This window comes from Myotis myotis, unplaced genomic scaffold, assembly GCF_014108235.1.
Source record: "Myotis myotis isolate mMyoMyo1 unplaced genomic scaffold, mMyoMyo1.p scaffold_m19_p_10, whole genome shotgun sequence".
Taxonomy (NCBI): Eukaryota; Metazoa; Chordata; class Mammalia; order Chiroptera; family Vespertilionidae; genus Myotis; species Myotis myotis.
The window spans coordinates 64,396,533-64,414,706 of NW_023416314.1; the positions used below are offsets into that span (position 1 = coordinate 64,396,533).

Genomic DNA, 18,174 nt, shown 5'->3' on the forward strand with positions numbered 1-18,174 from the left:
GACTTGTATACATGTATATAAGCCATACCAATGGACATGGACAACAGGGGGATGGGAGCATGAGTGTGTGTGGGGGGGAGGTTGGGGGTTAATGGGGGGGATGAGGACACATTTGTAATACCTTAACTAATAATAAAAAAAATAAAAAATAAAAAAAGAAAAAGACTGGCTTCTGTTACTTTAATTATTTTAGGATATAATTATGAAGATGTTTCTTAAACCACTTTGTTAATGCAAATGGATATATTAAAAAATTGTACATATTTAATGTATACAACTGGCTGAATTTGGAGACAAGTATATATCCATAAAACCGTCGGCACAATCTACATTATATACTTAAAATTTTGCTAAGAAGGTGGATATTATGTTGTGTTCTTATCACAAAGTAATAACAATTAATAATAATAAGATAATGTGATGATTTGGAGGTGATGCTTTTTTATTGCATGGAAGGAGATTTGTAACAAGGAATTGTCTCATATGATTCTTTTTTTTTTTTAAATATATTTTATTGATTTTTTACAGAGAAGAAGGGAGAAGGATAGAAAGTCAGAAACATCAATGAGAGAGATCGATCAGCTGCCTCCTGCACGCCCCCCAGTGGGGACGTGCCTGCAACCAAGGTACATGCCCTTGACCGGAATCGAACCCAGGACCCTTGAGTCCGCAGGCTGACGCTCTATCCACTGAGCCAAACCGGTTCGGCTCATATGATTCTTCATATGGAAACTGAGAGTCCTATAATCCAGGAGGCCCAGGAAATCAGTGGTGAGGGTTAGTCTGAAGGTCTGAGAATCCCACTCCAAGTACAGAAGACCAGTGTTCCAGCTCATGCAGTCATGCAGGAAAGGAATGAACTCTCCCTTCCTCCACCTTTTATTCTATTCAAGCTCTCAACCAACTGGATGATGCACACCCACACTGGGGAGAACAACCTACTTTACCGAGTTCACCAATTTAAATGCTAACCTCATGTGAAAGCATCCTCACAAATACCTAGAAATAATGTTTAGCCAAATACCTGGGCACCCTGTGACTCAGTTAAATTGACACAAGAAAATTAACCATCACAACATTCTGTTTTCTAAAAGATTATGTGTAGAATCCATTTTAAGAAGAAGATAAATAAAAACTCTTGGCACAGGGCCTGACACACAATAGGTAATTTGTGAATATTTTCATTTGTTTATTATTATATATAATTGGAAATTCAACATAAATGCCATTTATTCCAGCGCCTTCTCATATTAATCAGAAGATAGTCTCCTAAAACACATTTAAATTTATTTTATCTTACCCACTTTGTGCATCCTGAAGCAATTGTATATACATCAAATACCATGCATGTATCAAAGGTCATTTATTTATGGACAGAGTTGGTTGCCGCTTACTAAGTAGAAGGTGGGAGGAGTGTGAGGTAAGCTCCCACAGCTACCAAAATAGCATACCCACTGCTTAGTATTTTGCCCATTTATTCATTTTTTAAGTTGAAAGTTTTCCCTGCCTTTAAGTATACAAGAAGCCTTGCAAGGGGTGATTTCTTCAGCCTATTAGCACAACCTGGCATATAGCAGAAGTTAATGAAAATGTGTCAGCCTCTTAAGAGGAACCATTTGTATGAGGAACACATGGTGTGTACCTGAGTATACCTGAAGAAGGTCACAATTCAGGAAAGGAAAGGTGTACCAATGAAAAACTAGATGCCTCCAAAACTATATTTCCCCAGTTTCACCACTGTGCCAAGAATCCCTCCTAGAATGGCCATGCTCCCTCTAGCTTTCCGTGGCCTAACATGTATTCTAGAATGAAGCATACAATATTGTGTGCAAAGGAAGAACCATGTCCTGGGATACACCATTTGTTTCTTAGATGAAGTAGATATGCCTCCTTCCATCTCATTCCATCCATCACACTGAAGTCAAAGGGATCTTTTTAAAATTCAGATAGGATCATTTCATGCCTTGTTCTTGGAGTCAAGTCCACAAGTCCCTGAGTGAGCCTGCAAGGCTCTCTGTGACCTAGTTTGTCCTGGATTCACCAGCTGCATCTCACAATAAATCCCCTCACTCCTTATGCTGCAGCCTCTCACTTCTCTCAGTTCCTCAAGGCATCCTATTTTACAGGACCTTGCATTTGCAACTCTTTCCATTTGGAATAGTCTCCCCCACCTAAGATTCTGCCATACTTATTCCTTAAGCCTCAGCTTAAATATTAGTTCCCTCAGTGAAGCCTTTTCTGACCACATCAAAGTAGATCAGAACCCTATTATGTAGTATAACAATATTCTGTGCTTCTTTTGTTCCACTTTCCAATATCATATAAAAAAATCAATTAACTGTGTAATGGTTTAATATCTAGGAGGGTTCTAATCTCTAGGAGGAACATGTCTGTCTTACTTGTTAATATATGCTGGAACTTAGTATTATGTCCAATACATAGTAGATTGTCGGTAAATATTTTCTAACATGGTGAATAAGATTGAATCTCCATGGAGATGTTTCCCAAGTAATATTTCAGCAGATGCAGAGGTCATTAAAAGGTGGCACTTGTATTCATAGTTATCTGTCTTCTGATAATAAAGTAAATGTCCTACAGGAGATGGAAGTAGATAGTGGTTTTCATTATGGGAGAATATAAAACAGCTTGAGTTGACTGAGGCAGATGGTCCATGGAAAATGTTTCAGAAATAAAATAGTTCTGATCTTTAGTGATCAAGAAATATTTCAAAAGTTATATGTGAGACTCAATTCAGCTCTACATCAAGACCAAATTGTTTCTAGTAATTAATGCAAATCATTACATCTTTCTTTTATTCTACAGTGTCTTGGTCCTCTACATTATCTTGGGAAGTAGACTAACACATTCTAGTTCAACATTTCACAGTCACATCTCCTTTCCCCTCTATTTTTTCTTTCTCTGTTTTACTTTCTCTGTATTTTCCATGACAAATACTTAAATTGAATATGATTTAATGTTGAGAAAAGGTTTTGTTTTTGGTCAAGGCTGATTTCCACCTCACTACCCGCAACCAAAGAATGTGACTGCCCTTACTATGTAAATAATAAGCTATTGTTTTGTAATTACTTCAGGTGCAAAAATTAGCTTCACAGGAAAAAAAAAATTTGAGTTCCTAAGAAAACACTCAACAATACCCGGGTCAGGTCAGAAAAATAAATTTTACATTTTATAGCATGTTATTATTCATTAAGTCCTTTGACATTCCATCTCTCTTAATCCTGGCTATAATCACAGCAAGGCAGAACTTTTTACTGATGTGAAAACTGAGGCAGAGAATTTCTGGATCAAGGTCATAGAGGTAATAAATAAATCACTAAAATTCAAACTATAATTTTCCGCCTCAATATGTCTTTGTAATTATGAGCTCTGGATCATGTGTTAAGGGAACAAGCCAAAAGCCCAAAGGATGATTTGTAGAAACTTTTAATTTTTTTTTTTTTTTTTTTTTTTTTTTTGCTACTTGGAAACCCTCACCCTATGAAAGTTCTTCTTCAGAGCCTCCTTCGCTTCCTTGTTTCTCAGGCTATAGATCATTGGTCCAATGTAGGAGTGACCACAATGTAAAATACTGACACAATCTTGTCCTCCCCGAGGGATTTGCTCATGTTACCTTACAGGTATATGAATGTGAGTGTCCCAAACTGCAGTCATGTGAGAAACTCAGATGGAGAAAGTCTTGGCTTTGCCACCTACTGTACAAATCTTCAGAATGGTCCAAATGATAAACAAGTAGGATATAAGAATCACTAAAATGCTTTGGTTGTTATGACCAAGAAAGCAAAGAGGTAGATCACTTATTCCCATAGCCTGGTCTCACCACATGAAGCTTCAGCAGGGGTGGAAGGTCACAAAAAAAGAAGTTCACCTGGTTGGACTTACAGAAGGAGATTGAGAAGGTACACTCCATAGGGGTTGAGGAATTGAACATGCCACTAGCATATGTACCAGCACCAGCGCCAGGCACGTCTGTGGTATCATGGAAGTGGCATAAAGGAGGGGGTTACACACAGCCACATAATGATCAGAGTCCATGACAGCCAAAAGGAACCACTCAGCACTAGCCCAGAGTGTGCACGAAAAGCACTGAGTCACCCAGCGCTCACAGGTAGTGACCATCTTACCAGTATCCAAGGTCTCAAGCAACTGAGGGACAATAGCATAAGAGTAGCAAATGTCCAGAAAGGAAAGGTGGCTGATGAAGTACCTGGGAGTCTGGAGGCAAGGGTCACTCTGACTCAACACTATCATGCCCAGGTTGCCCCCTGGTAATGAGATAAAGAACCAAGACCACAAAGATGAGACCCATCTGCAGCTCTCCCTACAGCTGGGACCCCACCAGAATGAACTCTGTCACCACAGTGCCATTCTCTGCCATGAATCCTAGAATGCACGCAGAAATTTTTTTTAAGTTTCATTAAAGATAAGTCAAGGTGAATATGGCTAGATTTGATCATTTTTAGTAATGATAACAATCTTCTAAATTTGTAAAACACTTGACATTCTTCACAAACTTTATTTCATTTGACCTTAGAAGCACAAATTGTTAATCCCATTTTCAAGAGAAGAACATGAGGGTCAAATAAGTAAAGTGACTAGTTCACGATTTCACAGTAAGTCAAGAGGCAAAGCCAGAGCTACAGTTCAGTTCCTTGGACATTTCCATACTTCTGAAGGGTTCCAAATTTAAAACTTCATCAGCTTCACCACAGAGCCAGAGAATTCCACATGGTTAGAGAAACCAGTAGAGAAACCCTACTGGTAGAGTTTTAAGGTCATAAACTTTGAAATCAGACCTCAGTTCAAATTCCTAGAGACCTTAGGCAAGTTAATTCATCTTTCTGAGCCTTAATCTCCCTCTTGACTTAATGGGGATTTCAACACCAAAGTCACAATATTATTGTGAAACACATAATGTACATACTGTGCCTAGCAAACGGTCTGACTCACACACTGAGAATTATTTTTTTCTAAATTATGCAACAATGTAACATGCTCCTAGGTTCATGAACATTTTGGAATCTTATCTCCTAATCCACAGCCCCCTGGAGTTCCAATATCAACCCTATCATTCTTTGAAGTTCTTTTGATGTGCATATAAACAAATGGAATTAGGTGCAAGACAGTGAGCAGTGAGCCGTGAAGAGCAAGCACTGTTAGGACCTCTACAAACTGCTACGGGCCAAGTCACTACTTCCTCTCTGTTCCTGCCAAGCACCATGGTCCGGTTTCCAAGTTCTTCTCTTATTCCAAAGGACCTGCCCCATTTTTTTTAATGCCAGATCAATATCAATTCAAAAGATACATGAATCAAACTATTCCAGAATTAGCCTGCACAGCTCATCAAGGGACAAAGCCATCACACTGAGTTTAGAATTCTAATACAGGTGGAGTTCTTGCCACTTACTTGGACAATCTTGCCTCAGTACCTTTGAGTGCTGATAATTTGGGGTGATGAAAATACTGAGTGTGCACTTCAAAGGTGGTTCTTCTTGTAATTCTTCCAACCTGGAAATAAAAACTGAATTTGAGAAAGATCTCATAGGATGTCAGCTAAATAAGAAAATGAAACTTTGATCAATGTTTGACAAAAGCTGAACTACTGGTGAAATAAAGGCCCGCATCTGATGTTCTCCCCTCACCAATTTCCTGATGATGGAAGTATTTGGGAGTGTTTTTCTTTCCTCAGGAGCCATTCTAATTCTGGCCTTTGACCAAAACAGTGACTTGCTCTGTTCTGAAAGGAATTTACACAAATCATTCTGACCAAAGAGGGAAAAGAGAGAGAGAGAAAAAAAAAAAAAAAGACTACCATTTACTGGTATTTATTCAGTAAGAATCTACTGAGAACTCACCATGTACCAAGCACATTTCTGGTTGCTCAAGTGTGTGGCAGGTGGGGGGGAGGGAGGGGCTGTGTCGAAGAAATGGACAAAGATCTTTGCCCTTATACAGCAGTCATTCTAGTAGAGAGCCAAACATATACAATATATTTTTAAAGTATATTTTCTATTATAATAGAAGATGATAAATGTTATGAAAATGTTTTAAAAGAAGGAACAGCTAGGTGTGGGGAATCGGGTGAGTCAAGTAAGGAGAGTAGTATTAAATAGGACTGTCAGGGAAGGCTCATTGAAAAGATGACATTTTAGCAGAAATGCTGGGGATCAGGCAACTATTCCATTTATTTGCACACATCATTATCCACAAACAATAGAAAATAGAGACACAATTCACCTGCAGTGAACCACCCCACTTCCAGTTCAAAATATGCTGAGTTCTTCAGGTCCTTGTGAGAAGCTTTCAAGGCAACTGTGTTCCAAAGGGTCAGCCTCCTAAAACAAAGAGAAGCCCCTAAGGTATCAGAGGCCCTACAATCAGCCCCTAATCATTTGGTGTAAAAGTAAGATTGGAATCCAAACAATAGAGCATAGTGGCTATCTATCTATCTAGATAGATAGATAGATATAAAAGCCTAATATGCAAAGTGTCCCCTTGGGAGTTTGCCGGGGAGTTCAATCGCTCGCTATGACATGTGCTGACCACCAGAACTAAGGAAGGCCCCCACTGCCAGCTGCTAGGGACCCTAACCATGCATGAATTTTGTGCACTGGGCCTCAAATATATTAATAATGACATTAAGCTAACACTCACTCTGTGTCAGATATTGTTCTAGGTGTTTTACACAAACTGCCTCATTTACTTCTCACAACACCCAAACACCGATAGTGTTATTATCCCCATTTACAGACTGGGAAGCAGGGTTTTATAGAGATTAAGTCATTTGGTTTAAGTAAACCACTGAGCTGGGATTTGAACCTCAGTCTGTCAGACTCCAGCTCCCACCTGTCATCCCATTGCTCACGAGCATGGTAATAATGAGTTACCATGTAGCGAGCACATTTTTATGACCAGAATTTATATACATTACTCTCTACATTTGAGCAAGGAGGACAGTAACATAAGTTTAATAAAGGTTTTAGAAAATGACCCCAATTCAGAGATGGAAGCACTATATTTGTTCTTTTTGTAGTATCGCCTTTTTTCATATCTTGCCTGCAGGGAGGGGAGGGTAGAAAAGAGTCACAGGACTACCATCAAATTGGACTCTAATGAGGAGGGTGCAGCCACCAAGGAACCATCCCCTCCAGTACAGGTTTAAGGGATCAGACAAGAGCCATGTGAGCCAACCTTGCTCTTGCTTCCTCATTATCATCTGCCTACCTGTCCTTCCCCTTTGCCCAAATCTCATTCCTCATTTTTAATTTCTTTTATCTTGCTTCCTGCCATGCATTCTTACAAACCACTTTACATCTCTTTTGTAAAGAAATATTGATGAATGAATAAATGCAAAATAAAATGGCTTGTTGACCAGATGCCAGTATAATCAGAAGGATAGGTCCTATCAGCCACAGACCAATAATAGTGCCGCCAGAGGACTTGGCCAGATGGGTTCTGGAAAGATCGCACACGCAGGGTGGTTCAACCTAAATCAGACTTATCTGCAGGTGATGAAGAAAGACAGAGGCTAGAGGGAGAACATGGAAAGCTTGGGGAGGTCTCTGGGACTGTGCCCCTGAAGCCACAGGCATTTCAGAAGAAAACCCAGCAGGTGTGGGTGTTTAATCATCTTAGAGCAGAGAAAGTACTGAGCTAGGAATCAAAAGGCTACTATAGATCAAACAAGAAAATATACAGGAGGATGATTCTAAAAGTAAAAACATTTGCACTTGGAAGAAATTGTTAGGAGGCCCAGACACCAGCTTTATAATAACACATATAATAAATCCAAGTCTCCCGGCAGTGACCTGGGCCTCCACATTGAGACAGTGAGCAGCAGGGAAGGTCCCTTAACTCGATATGACTCCATGTGATCCTTCCAAGCATCAGTGTGCCCATTTTGCAAAGGGCAGAGGAAAATTTTAGAGAAACTGAGGTTGCCCAGTGTTGGCTGATCCTCTGAGGAGTTGGAAAGTTCGGTTCTCTCCAAGAACAGTGCCGCTTTGCCTTGTGATGCATTGTTTACATTCCTGAGCTGGTCCGAAATGATTGATAATTCCACACAGAACAGCAGATCCAATCCCTAATGATTAAGATTAAGGAAAACAAACAGCAGCTCCACCAATACTCCAGGCGGGGAGAAGAACCATGAATCAGTGCGGCCTCAGAGGAAAGTATTTGGTCCCGGGCCATTTAGATAAACTCAGTTGCTGGGGAAATATGAACAGAGCAGCAGTTTCCTGTTTTTAAAGCCCACAAAATAGTTGAAATTGCTGGCTCTTAAGGATGCACAGGAAGAAAGTGAATCCTTAATGTCACGAACCCACCATGCTCCACGGAATTGAGTAACGTCAGCATTTCACATTCTCTGAGATCTGTTATCTAAAAGTTGATCAGGCACAGAAGTGCTTCTCTCCCACACAGGCCTCCCCTGGTGCACTTCTGTAACCCTAGGGTTATCTTTCTCCCACATTAGTTATGTCTGCCCAAGACCCACAGCCCCATTTTTATGACAGCCAATGGCAAACACACCTAGGACATGGAATTCCAAAGCTAAAGGAGAAAGACCTTGAGATTACTAATGCTCCCAAAACAAACGTCCACTAAACCTCGGAAAACTCACAGGGGCTTCAGAAGAGAGAAATACCAGCAGGCGCTGGTGTTTAATCATCTCAGAGCAGAGAAAGCACTGAGCTAGGAGTCGAAAGGCTACTATGGATCAAACAAGAAAATATACAGGAAGATGATTCTAAAAGTAAAAACATTTGCACTCGGAAGAAATTGTTAGGAGGCACAGACACCGGCTTTATAATAACACATACTGTGGAAAAGATATCACCATGGATCTAAAGAGTATTTATATAGCTCAGCAAAACTAACCTACTTTGATCCTCCAAGTCAGGCTTAACGTTATTTAAAGATGGTGAGGAATAAAGTTTGTATGATGTGTCTAAAGTTAAGTAGCCATTGCTCTCAGCTGGAAGTATGCAACAGAGATTCATAAAGGACCTGCCTTTATACTCTGTGCCAGGCAGTAAGCTGGACACTGGGGAGGTAGATGAATATACAGAACAAAAACGGGCATGGATGACAATGGTTCTCCCGCTGCCGCTAAAGTAGAACTGGCATCATCTGTTTGTGATGGCTTAAAGAGGAAAGGGGAATAAGAGAAGGAGTTAAAGATGCTTTGATGGCTACTCAAAGTTGTCAGGGTGGACTTGGGTTCTCAAAATATTCGAAAGGTAAAAAACAAACAGCCCCCTCCACCCACACTCTCTCCGTGTTCAGGTAAAGAAGTTGCTCAATCTAGAAATGAAAATAAAGTTTCTATTTAATTTTCCCTTTTCCTTAGGAACTTGTTTGGAAAAACTTTAGTTGTTAATTTTTTAGTTGAATTAAAGCTCAGAAATATATTTTAAAAAAATATTCTCCAGCGAGCCTCTGAAAATAGCAGAAAGGCAGACCAGCCTGGTGTCATGGAACTGGAATGCTTTGAAGGTCTATCACCAGAGAGTCAAATCCCAGCCAGTTGCTTAAATTCTCTGAACTTCAGCTTTTTCATCTATAAGATGGACATGAACAGTACCTGACTCATAGGAGTGCAACCCCTCTTCTGGGTATCTACCCGAAAATTTTGAAAACATTCGCCAACACAAGCATCCCTCTGTTCATTGCAGCATTATTCATGGTGGTCACACATGGAAACAACCAAAGTGTCCCTCACCAGCTGATTGGATAAAGATGTGATACATACATATATAACAAAATACTACTCAGCCATAAGAAAAGATGAAATACTGCCATTTGCAATGACATGGATGGATCTTGAGAATATTATGCTAAGTGAAATAAGTCAGCTAGAAAAAGTTAAGAGCCCTATGATTTCACTTATATGTGGGACATAAAATTGAAAGCACAAAATGAACAAACAAGGTAAATGAACAAACACAAACTTGTAGAAAACACAATAGTAGTATGGTAGTTACCAGAGGGAAGGGGAGTGGGGCTAGTAAAGGGTAAAGAGGGTCAAAGGTATGATGATGGAAGAAGATTTGACTTTGGGTAGCAAACAATAAAATATACTGATTTTTCACAGCCAGATTTTATGTGGGCACCCCTTCCCAAATCTGGTGCTCTGGCCTGGGGACCCCAGCTTGGGATTGAGAACCCACTCTCCTCAGGGGGGAGTCTTGGCAGCTGAGATATCTCTCCAGGACCTCAGCCACTACCCAATTATATACAGAACTGGGAAGAGGTCATATGAGATCACATTTGCATTTATACTCCACCCCCTCTCATTTACTCCTGGGAGGTAAATCCAACAAGAGATGCCTTCCACATATGTCAGAAAAACTTCTTTATTGTTTTATTTTTAATAGGGTGTATCTGACAGATGGAATTTTAAACATTTTATGTAGATAAATACATATGCCTTTATGGTTTCTTTCTGTGTGTGTGTTTGTTTGTTCTAAAAAAAATACAGTTCCCCCACTGAAAGCTGACAAAGATTCACCTATATTTATAACCTTTGATATATCTGAAGTTTGTAAGCTGAAATAGATACAGGTCAAATTTCTCTTCCCGCATAGTTAACCAACAGTTCCACCATCAGTGATTCAATTAATGTTTCTTTCTACAATTATGTAAAATACCACCTTTATTATATCCTAGCTTCTCATGTGTACTTGCACATGTCTGAAAAACAGTTTCAATCATTAAAGTTCCAGAGTAAGCTTTCTTACTATTATTATTTTTCCAGATTTTCTTGGCTGCTTTCACCTACTTATTCTTCCAAATGTATTGAAATATATTTTGAAATATATTTTGTAATAATATATAATTTTTCTAAGAAACCCCCACATAATGATTATGAAGTGACATCCTTTTCATAACATCCATTGATACTCATTTGATCAGTTTGGTAGATATTCTTCCAGATATTTTAATGCCCACATAAATATATATAAAAGCCTAAGTGACCAGCTGGCTGGCCAGCTAGTAGCTATGACACACACTAACCACCAGAGGGCAGACGCTCAACACAGGAGCAGAAACCACAAGCATGGAAACATGGAATAGACTCCTGCACCAGTGGGGTCCCTCGGCCTGGCCTGCAGGGATCAAGCCAAAACCAGCTCTCCGACATCCCCCAAGGGGTCCTGGATTGCGAGAGGGTACAGGCCAGGCCCAGGGACCCAACTGGTGCACTGATTCCATGCACTGGGCCTCTAGTAAAACAATAAATTCCTCAGGGCTGATATAAGATCTTCTTCCATTGAAATTGTTAGAAACCCAATACAATTAACTTAAATGAAAAATGAGACATACTGACTCAGGTAACTGAAAATACTTGATCTGAAGCAGAGCAGCCCCAGGAACACAGATGATGTCATCAAGCTACAGGCTTTCTTTTTATAATTGAGATATAATTGACATTGAGATATAGGTAATGTTGTATAAGTTTAAGGTGTTCAATGTGGCAATTTGATACATGTATACTAGTATACTGCAGTATGATTACCACCATAGGGTTAGCTAATGCCTCCATCTCCTCACATAGTTATTATTTCCTTTTTGCAGTGAGAACATTTAAAACCTAGCCTCTTAGCAACTTTGAAGTACCTATAAGTTGCTAAGTATAATCACAATGATGTGCATTAGATGTCCAGAATTTAACCATCTTCTAATTGCAAGTTTGTGACCTTTGGCCCACATCTCCCCAATTCCATCATCTTCCAGCCCCTGATAACCACTATTCTCTCTGTTTTTATGAGTAAGGCTGCTTTACTAGTAGACTCCACATATAAATAATATTATACCATCTTTCTCTGTCTGACTTATCTCATTTAGCACAATGTCCTTAAGATCTATCCATAATTCAAATAGCAGGATTTCCTTCTTTCTTATGACTAAATAATATTCGTGTGTGACATTTTCTTTATCCATTCATCCAAGATAGCCCCTTAATTTTTCCCATGTCTTGACTATTGTGAATAATACTGAAATGAACATGGGAGTGCAGATATCTCTTTGGGAGAGTGATTTCCTTTCTTTTGGATTTATAGACCCAGACATGGGATTGCTGGATCATAAGGTACCTATTCTTTCCCAGGATTGCTTTGGCTATTCAGGGTCTTTGTGGCTCCATACAAGTTTTAGGATGGTATATTCTATTTCTGTTAAAAAAAAAAATGCCATTGGAATTTTGATAGGGATTGCCTTGAAGCCAGTCTTTCTTGATCTATGTCTTAAGCACCTTCTGGTCTGTCAATACTCCTCATAGTGGCATCAGAAGCTTCGGGTATAAACTCAAATGTCTATCAGGAAGAAAGCACATCCTTAAGTATCCCAGTTAACAGATCAGTGCAACCACCTGCAGCTGCTGTGAGAGTTGGCTCCTGATCACTCACAGCTACAGCCTTCTCTGGAGCATTGACCTCAACCAAGGAACCTGCTTCTCCCAGAAATGGGGGTTACACCTCCACATCTTGGGGGCAGCCTACAGTCAATGAATAAGTGACATGGGCTACAAAAGGCCAAATCCCTTGCCTAACGGCAGAACTGAGTGTGTGGTATAATTCATACTCCAGAGTTCCCCTAAGGATCAGACCAAAGCTAGATTCCAACTGAGACTGCATCTTTGCTTATTTATTTCCTGTACCCTTCACTCCTTTACAGGTTTCTTCTGAGAGCGCTCTCTCCATGAAACACTTTCCCAAAAATCTCTGTCTATAGTCTTTTTTAAGAAACTCAACCTAAGGCACAATATTATATTCAGATTCACCCAAGGAAGAAAGATAATGAATACTCTGCAATCACCCATTTCCACAAGTTCCCCAGGGGAGGTCCCACGGAATGCTATCATTATGGCATATTCTCTCTCCTTCTCTACTTTGTCCCAATTGCCACTCTCCCTTGTAAACCACTCCAGGGAACATTTGCAATCCTGTACACATACTCTTTACTATACAGTTATTTCAATAGGTATTTAATTAGAGGGAATAGTGATAAATATTGTCAAAAATGCATTGGAAGATAGAATTGTCAGTTCTACCAAAAGTTCTGATCTGTGGCTGCCTCCCTTCTTTATAATATATTCTTGCATCATTTGACATCTATAGTTGCAAAAAACCGCCCTGGCCTGGCTGAATGCTTGCTAATTACTGAAAGGGTTTATCCCAGCCATATCAGTTTGGAGTGAATGGGTACCATAAATGACCTCTCTGACTGCCCTCTTGCTGAAAAACTTCTGATCCTACATTAATGAGTGGATGAACACATACAGGGCAAAGGGGCGATTCTCCTCAGAGGGCTGAGTGTCTCTGGAAGCAGAATACAAGTTATTAGAAGGAAACAAGACTGGCTCTCCAGAAACACACAGTCTAGCTGGGGAGATGAAACTAACCACCAAGGAACAGCCATGAACAATGTAAGGCAAGTGGAACTAAGTGCCAAATTGTGTGGTGATAACAAAGGGAGTACAGGCTTCAGGGACCTGGGAAGACATGCGAGCTGAAATAGCCAGAGAAAGCTGCCAGCAGAAACTCTGGAATAGATCTTTACAGAAGGCTAACTAACAAGCTACTCTGGATACAGATTCAAATGTTTCATAGCCTTATTCCCTCCTGAACCAATAATCCGTCCTCATGAAATTCTGAGCAGACAACACAGCTAGGTTTCAGCGGCTGCAACGAGACCTGACATCAGGTCTAAAGATGGATGCAGGTGAAAGAGAACTTCACACAAGTCCTCAGATATGAGTTCCAGTCCTGGCACTGGCACTGATGAACTGGTACAGTGGGACATTGAGGACCACTGGCAAAGAGGAACCAAGTTCATTCAGTCCCTATAGAAACGGCAAATGAGCTTTCAGACTAATGAGACTTAAGAGTTGCCACAAAATCCCACAAGATTCCTGTTTTCTTAGCAATTTTTTTATTTTTCAATTACAGTTGACACACAATGCTATATTCATTTTACGTGTATAGCATAGTAATTAGACATTCATATAACTTATGAAGTGAATACCCTGGCAAGCCTAGTGCCCACCTGGCACCACACATAGTTATTACAATATTATTGACTATATTCCCTATGCTGTATTTTACATCCCTGTGACTGTTTTCATAACTGGCAATTTGCACATCTTATTCCCTTCCCCTTTTTCACCCATTCCTCCAACCCCCACCCTCTCATCTGGCAACCATCAAAATGTTCTCTGTATCTATGAGTTTGTTTCTGTTTTGTTTGTTCATTTATTTCCACATGATTTGTTTTTAATCCTCTCAGATGTGTGGAGAAGATGAGATAATGAGTTTCTGTTGAAGTGTGTTTTCCCAGATAAGGCGGGCTTTTCCCAGGAGCCGTGGGGGCTGTCCCAGGTGCTGATTTATGGTTCTGGAATAACATTGGTGCTCACTGCCTCCCTCCCAAAAGACCATCCCCAAAAGCACTTTAAATATCTTGCTGGTTTTCTTGGTTAAAATCTGTCAGCTACATTAATCTATTTGAGAAATATTAGCTGCTTTCTACAAAATGCTTAAATTACCTTGAATTGCTTTGATTCCAAACCTAAGATAAATCCAAATGGATTATTTTGTCAGGTAATTAAGATGGAATTGTGACCTTGATAACGTTGAGAAAATACTGGCTCTGAAGCAAGGTTCGCACAAACTAGGGAAGGAGGAACTGGGCAGAGAATCTGGCCATTGTCATTGTAACTTGTCATCGAATGGGATTGTGTCCAGACTGGAATTTTAGCTCTTGTATAAAATATACAGGTAAGTTTTAGTAAATTTTATTTTTAATCTATAGATGTAATCTCTTTAGACTTATGTGTCACCAGGTAAATTTTAGAAAATATAAACACTTTCATGGGGAAAGAATGGGGTATTGGAGTGCAATACTTAGACAAGGGACATTACTGTAAATTGTGGTACTACCTGTAATTATGCTGGAGGTGGGATTGATCATATGTACTATAACTTTGGCCTTAGAATAAGACAGAAATGAGTTAGAATCTGGGCTTTTTCAATGACTAATCATGTCATCCTGAGCAAGTTACTTAACTATTCCAAGTTTTTGTTTTCTTCAGGACAAAATAATACCTTTATCATGGGGTCATTGTGGGGGTTATGTTAGATAATGTACATAGAATGTTTAACATCCTGATTGGCACATAGCAGGTGCTTAATAAATGACAACCAATATTAGGAAGAGCAGCACACCATAATGGTTCAGTCCCACAATTCTTAGATCCAGGAGATCAAGATTAAGATCTAAACATCTTCTCTTTCTAGCTATGAATCGAAACCTCAGGTAAAATGCTTAATGTTTCTAAGTCTCAGTTTCTTCAACTGTAAAATAAAGATAAATATTTCACTCTCATAATGTTATTGTCAAGTTGAAATGAAATAAAGCTTTTATAGTACTTTGCATGCTACCTGAGTCAAGTCAAGAGCTCAGTAAATGTTGACAATAATATTTTGAGACACCAATCTCAATAAGGTGAGGAGAAACTTTGTTGAGTTCCTTCATTCTCCCCAATGAACTCGACCTTTGGAAGCAAGAGAAAGAAGAGTTTGGGATAGGTTTCAAGTTAAAGTAAGCACGAGATTTAAGGGCCATCTCTTTTCTGAAGGGTTCCTCTTGGTAAGACTGTCACTCTTTCCCAACTCTCTCCAGAGGTCTCATGTTTTTCTACATTACATATTATAATCAAAACATTTTACAAGTGAGTATGTCAATCCATGTGTCTGTTGGCCTTCTTAAAATGTCTACTGGTCATAGACCTTGGTTTTTCCTCTTGAAAACTGTTCTGAGCTCAAGGAACCTGTTGCCGCCCTCTGCTTTGGGCCCATCCAAGCTACTGGCACCCCAAACCCCTTCTTAAATAAAATCATACAAAACTGGGTGCCACCATTCTGATCCTGAAATTTTTCTTTCTGGGAAATATTCTGGAAATTGACTTTCTGAAAAATAAACACACTCTACCACATTAGGTAAAAATCCATGTAGGTTTTCAAAAATCATGATTATGTTTCCATTTTATTATTGAGAAAACTTGGACTCTAATTGGTTAAGCAGTTTTCCCAAGAACATAACAAAAGTGGGATATGGCCCAACTAAGACTATCTTAACCTTAAAAGAAGAAAGAAGAAAAGACATGAACTACTAAAAAAAAACCCTCCAAAACCAAACTGAATCCTCTTCTCCCATGGAAGCTGAGTATTTGCCTAATAGTCTGAGTTGCTATGAGTTTAAAAGTTGAGACTTGGGTCTACAGAACATGTAATTCTTTTTTCTGTAGGAGGACAACATGTTGTTGCAGAAAAAGCACAGGATTTATAGTGAGAAAATACCAGATTTAAGTGCTGATTCTTTTTCTCCAGGTATGTGGCAAGTTAGCCAACTTCCTTCACCTCTGAAAGCCTCACTTTGGTCATCCATAAAATAGTCCTAGCTACACCCAACTTGTGGGGCTGCTGGAAGGATTAGAGCTAATACATGAGGTGGGCCTGGCATGCATGTGGCACAAACCCAGTGTGGCTGCATTTGTAGCCCTGTGACCACCTTATCTCTGGTCATATGCACTAAACAATCTTGCCCCTAAATTAGAAGGAATGTCTGGACCTTGCCATGAAATGGACAGAAAGTAGACTATGACAATTTCAGAATTAGATGATGAGAAAGATGTTAAAATTAGTCAAGTTTTCTTATGAGTTAAAAGTAGAAAGAACATGGTTATCTAAAGAACTACAGGAAGATTTTCTGATTCCAGTCATCATAAATATGAAATAAAATGTAGAGAAGCAGAATGAATTAATAGCAAAAAGCACAGAATACGCCATCAAATCAAAATCATTAGCCTTCAGAACTCAGATCTTCCACTTATTAAACTAGGTGGCCTAAGACCAACTTATCTCCCAGAAGTTTAAATTCCTCCCTGGTAATAAATACATAAATAGATAGAGGATAGATAGATAGATAGATAGATAGATAGATAGATAGATAGATAGATAAAGATAAGGTAATAGCAGCTGCTTGAAGGTCATCCAGCCTGTACTGCTGAAGTGGGGTGGAGGGAGCAATCCAAGGAGATTATGTTTTAAATAATATGTCAGCGTCTCCCTCTCACTAATAACCCCTGATTGGAGCTGGAGGAAGCCCCCAAATCAAGACTAAAGTGGAGAAGATTAAAGTGGACAGAAAGACTTTTAGTTATCTTTTTATTAATATGATGTGATATAACTGGCAAAAACATTGTATAAGTTTGAGGTGTACAATGTGTTGATTTGATACATTTATATATGACAATATGATTACCACCATAGTGTAAACTAACATCTCTATCATTTCTTATAATTATGATGTCTTCTTTGTGGTGATTACAATTAAAAACTAGTCTCTTGGCAACTTCGAAGTTTATAATACAATATTGTTGATTATAATCATTATGCTGTGCAATAGATATCCAGAACTTATATCTTCTAGCTATAAATTTGTAGCCTTAAATAACATATTTTAATATCATGTGACTAAGCAATTTTGACCACATTATTAATTATGTAATTAGAAAAAAATATATCAACAAGTAAGATGAGGGGATAGTCAATATACAGAGCAGATTCATCATCTTCCAACTTCTGAAAGGTTTTCATGAGCAGGGATTAAATTGTCATGATTGCTTGGAAGGTGTAAAAACTAAGCCAATGTGTAGAAGATAGAGGTGGAGGGAATCCAGGTTCAAAAATAGAATTAACAAGTAGAGCTGTCCACAGATGGAGGCTCACCCAGCAACTTATGACCACGTGGAGAGTATGTGGTAGAGGAGACTCCAGCATCCAGTGGGGACTAGAACTGATGCTGAATAGATTCTTTCCAAATCTACGAGTCTATGTGTCTCTTATCTTCACAGAACTGTCCAAATATAAACCAAAATTTGTCTGAATCAAAGCACCAGCTCATGGCTCAGCTCCAAAAATACAGGAAAAGAATAGAGATGCCCAAGGAGAATCAGCCAGGTAAAGAATTTCTCAAAAACAAGCTCAATAAATTGGCCTGGAAATATAAACCTAACCTCCACTGACAGAGAAAGAAACTGTATTTCAATTCTAAGGTTTTCTTCTTTATCTCATTCAAAGTTCACATTGAATC

General features: G+C 39.1%; 1 pseudogene; it reads right to left on the reverse strand.

Annotated features, from left to right (window-relative positions):
• Positions 1-3,477: 3,477 nt before the first annotated feature.
• LOC118665454 lies at positions 3,478-4,396 on the reverse strand (annotated as a pseudogene).
• Positions 4,397-18,174: the final 13,778 nt, after the last annotated feature.